The following is a 6,000-nucleotide window of genomic DNA, read 5'->3' as shown; positions in this document are numbered from 1 at the left end:
GTTTAGAAAATAAATAATTTAAACCTATTTTTTTTTTATTTAAATTAGAATTATGATCAATTATAGCAATTATTGATTTTATGTACATCGCTTTAAAAGAAAAATGAACACGTTTTGGAACATATTTTAACCTTAAATTATGTTAACTCTAATCTTCCTGTATGTACATAATTTTTTGTTTGCTTTAAATCTGTCAAAAACTTTTTGTTTCAAATTATTTCTTTCAATAGTTCATAAGGTTTAGAATCAGGAAGTAACCATAGTTTTTGTTTTTTGTGATGCTTAATGGTGGATGTTCACAAGTTTTTTTTACTCCATCCTCTTCCCATTCATGAACGTTTTTAACATGTTTCAATTTAGATGTAAATTTTGAGACTAATACTTCAGAATCGCCATTGCATGTTTGTGCCGACCACCATAAATGATTACTTATGGATTGCTTTCATGCCAAATTTTCTTCGTATTTTTTATTAAAAGTTTTAAATTTTTTCATTAGGCTTTTAGATAAATTCCATAAATCAAATTCATGAGTGATTTCTGGGTAAGATGTTTTCAACAAATGCCTTATTCCTACATGGCGGTCGGTTAATAATAAATCAATTTTACATTTATCGGTACCTATTAGTTTATCAATTAATTGTTTACAAGCATTTTTTTCTAAATCTCCCGGCATTATTTTTTTTTTAATTAATTGAAAATCTACTATACAATCAGAATTAATGTCCATAAAAGTGTAAGTACAATATTTGGCACAAAAACCAGGTGAATCGTACTGACCATCTCCAGCATCCATAACCGTCCACTTTCCTTGACATAATTCATCTGTTCTGTTCTCTTTTTCTCCCATATTTTTTCAATAAGAGGGTAAGAATATTTATTCATAATTTTATCGTATGTTGTTCTACTAAACATTACAAGTTTTAAACTTGAACAAAATACTTTAAATGTAGCAAATAAAGTACCAGATAAAAGTATAGATGTAGCAATATGTACGTAACCCTTAGAAAATTGTTTATTAACAGGCTGTGAAAACCATTTTGATGAGTGACCTTCGCTACATTCTGATCTTACACATATTATTGTTGCACCAATTGCGTACCATTTTTTATTTATTATTTTACTTTTACAAATATTACAAACTGTAAACAGTGTTAGTAATGAATTAATAAATACTAAACAATATTTTATATCGGTATTTTCAACATTATCAAATTCTTCTGTGTAGTCTTCCTCTTCATTTTCACACTCAAAATCGGGATCATCATAAAAATCATTATCTGTAAATGACACGTTTTCTTCTACATCACTTATATTATCCTCCGTACAACTTAACTCTTCCTCATTTTTATTATGTTCATACGAATCAATATTTGATTTTTTAGCGATTAAACTCAACCATATCTTTTTTTTCTTGATTTTTTATCTTTTCAGAACGGAATTTTTTAGTTGTTGTACTACCATTGCTATTTTTATCATTATTTATTACAAATATTGTTGGTACCGTACATGATTTTAAGCGGAGTGCTCTTGACTTGTATTTGTCTCCTAATAATTTTTGTTTTAAAATGTCTGAGTCATCAAAATCTTGACTTTTAAAATGATGGGAACATATCACAGAATTATTAGTTGGTTTAAAATGTTTGCACTTGCAAACATTGGTCCATTTATTAAAACGCACAGGTGAATTATCGCGATTAGGAAATCTATGCGTTCCTTTATTGTTACTACATCCAAATACACTACAATACGGCATTATTTGCTTCGAATATTAGTATTTAAGTATATTATAATATTATTGAACACATACGGATCAAAAATAATATTACGCGACTCACTAGTGCACTACCCCACATAGCATTCTGTATGATGATGGCATTTTAAAAATATATTTTAATCATCGTAAGGAAAATATTTCCTTTAAAATATTTTAAAAACATCTTAAAAATATATTATATTTAATATCATTTTTAAATTATTTTTAAAATGCATTGAAAATGATTCTAGAAAATATTTTAAGATTATCACAAAATATAGGTTTTAATGATATTATTAATATATCTGAAGAAAATATTATCAAAAAGTTATTTCTAATTTATTTTAAAAATGTTTACCGGGTTTTCACATAAAAATCGCTTTTTTTTTTATTATGATTTTTGAGTAATTCTCTAATAAAAAATTATAAAATACATTATTTTTGAGGGTTTGATATATATATATCGGCTAGGTTGTATTTTATTTATATTATTTGACTTTGAATTCGACTTACAAAAAAAAAAAAAACTTTTTTTTGAGACATTATTTATGCGAAGCGATATTGTCATACATATACATACACACTCATACCTCAAAAATATATTATTACTCCCTATAATTTTTTTAATAGGTGATTTTACTCCATGATGATTACTCAAAAACATTTTTAAAAAAATGATTCTGCATAAATATGTACGTTTTATCGATATTGTTGCGCGTGAGCTGGAGGGAGAAAACAAAGAGTAGGCACTAGGCATCTTTTCTTAAGAGTTTTCATATTATTATAAAAGCGACAGTATAATAATGATCATACTATTACAATTTACAATATATAATAAAATATTATATTATTATTGGCAAGCTAATAACCTTATTTGTTGATGCTGTGCCAATAAAAATAAAATATATTACCTATATGATATAATATTACTGTTTTTATATTATATATTATATACATTTTATATACCTTATAGTGTGTCTTTAACTAATAATATAGGCATATTAGTTAAAATTATAATGCGTATTTATATATAATTATTAGCGGATTGGGAACTGGTAAGTACCAGTGGCGTATTTATGGGGGGGGGGGGTGATGGGGGTTTCCACCCCCCCCCCCCCCCAAAGGCCAAATTGAAGATGTCAAATTTTAAACATATTATCAATAATATAATAATAAAATTATTTCACTATTATGACACCCCCCCCCCAAAATTAGTTTGTAAATACGCCACTGGTAAGTACTAATAAGGATCGTTAGTACACAATTATTGCTATAATTTCTATAAACATTAAACACGCTATTCGTATTATTATTTATTAGCATAATTTACATAGGATTTGGCACTATATAATAATAATAATTGTATCTCTCGTTGATATTTTAAAGTACTTATTTTACAAATAATTTATAAAAATTAAAATGTATAATAATTATGAAGTAGGTACGTAAACAGTAAACACTTAGTGGAAATAAAATAGTGTACTATTATAAGAATTATCGGACGACCGCGGACCGCGGGCTTCAGACAAAGACGCACAAAGGTTTAGCCTGGTTATTAAACTTAATCGCAGATTTTCGCAGAATCAGTCATCCGCCAAGAACCAATCGCATATCAGAAGATATGCCTGCTAATACCGCGGTTAAGTGTGCACGATAGAATAGAATCTGCGCTGTTTCGCTCGAGGTTTTGCCTAGTTGTTCATTCCGCAAACCGCGACTACTTTATTAAAAGTTCACTGTTCACTCTCATAATATATTTCCTTTAGTGGTCTAAAACTAAAGACAAAAGCTGAAATATTGTTTTCCTGTTCGTTGTTTTGTTTGTAAATATAAATAAACCAATTTTAACAATTTACCAAATTGTTGGTGACCTACGTATAACATTTCTGTAAGTATAACATAATATAAATTTATTTATGTATGTTTTAATTAATTAAGTTCAAAAACGACTTATTAATATTATGTTAAATTATTATTTAATACTAATCACAACAAATTTTCAATTCAATGTAGTAATAGTGATTAATATTATTATATATTATTTTATTATATTGATTAATTAACCATTTGAGTGTCTAATTAATTTTTACCATTTTTAATTTTTTCCTCCTGGACTTAATTATTATTTTTTATTTTTCGTGTTTCATAATTTTATTATTATGGATTGCATAAATTACTAGGTAATTAGTGATTAAAAATAAATAAAAATGTATCCAATATTTGTCCAATATGTTAGATTTAAATATCAGCTATACTAAAATTAGCAGTCTGCAGATACTTAAATATAAAATGTAATTATTTAAGTAGAATAGTAAAATATTTTATGGTGTGCATTATTTTATTATACAACTAATATTTTATAATTTTTTTTCATTTCACTATGTGTACAATAAGTTATATAATATATATATTATACATACCTAGTTACTTACAACATTTAGATAATATTAGAGTTTTAAATTTATAAGTAGCTGATCATAATTTTTTTATAATAACTTTAACTAATAATCATAATAATAATTCTTTATTCGTGGAAAAAAAATTCCAAATACATAAAATAAAATATGACAGAACTGTATACATGTATATAAAACAAGTAATTTTATATTAGCAATATGTTTATAGAAAGAATAAGAGACAACTTAAAATAATAAATACATATTAAATAAATATGTTTATATTAAAATATAATGTGATAGGTATGAATAACATAATTAATTATGAGAACAATATAGAGTAATATATAGTAAGAGAAAGAAGAATAATATGTGTCAATATTAACATGAATAATTATATGAATCTATCAAATTCATTTTGAGGTACCTACATTGCCTTCATTAATAGTAATACTGATATTTTTCATTTTTATTTTTAAATTTAAACATGAAAATCAACATAGGAATTATGGCAAGTAAACGAACAATACAAAGGCGTGTTAAGGAAGAGCTAGACTCTATACTTGGATTTGACACTTATACTAATAAAGTAGTAAAATTTAGACCAGATGATATAATGCAAGTAGATAATAACAATACAGAAGAAACTATTCCTGAAAACTATGCTCAAGAACTTTTAAGTGATAGTCCTCAGTTAACTCCTGATCACACATTATTCAAAGTATAAATGCAGCATATTATTTAATAATTATTTATAAACATTAAAATTTATAAGGGCTTACATTATATATTTTAGGTTTCTGAAAATATATTGCCCATAACAAATAAACCAACTGATGTTCTTGATGAATTTAAACATAATTTAGTCAAATGGGTAACAGACTTTAATATTTGCCGAAATGCTTTGGATGGTTTATTGGAAGTTTTAAGAAAAGTGCCAGTATTATCAAAACTTCCCAAGGATTCTCGGACTATACTACAAACAAGAACAATGAATGAGACAGAAAATTTAACTACGATAAAACCCGGTCAATATTATCATTTTGGCTTGAGTAATGCAATTCAAAATCATTTCAAAATAAATTCCACAAGTAATATTGATATTATTAAAATTGTTATTGGAATTGACGGTTTACCAATCGCGAAAAGCAGTTCAAGCCAGTTATGGCCAATTTTAGGATACATACGCCCTAATCGCAACTCGGTGTTTCCCATTGGAATTTATTGGGGCTACCAGAAGCCAGATGATTCTAATGATTATCTAGATCAATTTGTGTCAGAAGCTAAGTTATTATTAACAAATGGTATCAATATAAATGGATTAATTATGAAAGTGATTATAGATGGGTTTTCTCTAGATTCTCCAGCAAAATCATTTATACTTAAAATAAAAGGTCATGCAGGTTTTGATTCATGTACGCGATGTTTGGAAGAAGGTGAATACCTGAAAAATCGAACATGCTTTCCATTTACTAATAGTAGTTTAATAAAACGTACACATAATGACTATGTCACCAGAAAATATGAAGAACATCATACTGGAAATATAATTTCTATATTATCTGGTCTACCAAATATTGATATTGTTGATACATTTGCACTGGACTATATGCATCTTGTTTGTCTTGGTATAGTGAAAAAGTTAATCCATTTATGGCTTGATAGAGGTCCTTTAAATGTAAGAATACAAAGTTCAGTATCAAAAAAAATATCAGAACAACTTATATCTTTGAAATCAAGTATACCTTGTGAATTTGCACGTAAGCCAAGATCTTTGAATGAATTAGCAAGATTCAAGGCCACTGAATTCAGACAAATTCTATTGTACACAGGGCAAATTATTTTCAAAGG

This window comes from Metopolophium dirhodum, chromosome 1 (assembly GCF_019925205.1).
Source record: "Metopolophium dirhodum isolate CAU chromosome 1, ASM1992520v1, whole genome shotgun sequence".
Lineage (NCBI taxonomy): Eukaryota > Metazoa > Arthropoda > Insecta > Hemiptera > Aphididae > Metopolophium > Metopolophium dirhodum.
Note: the sequence above shows the minus strand (reverse complement) of the source record.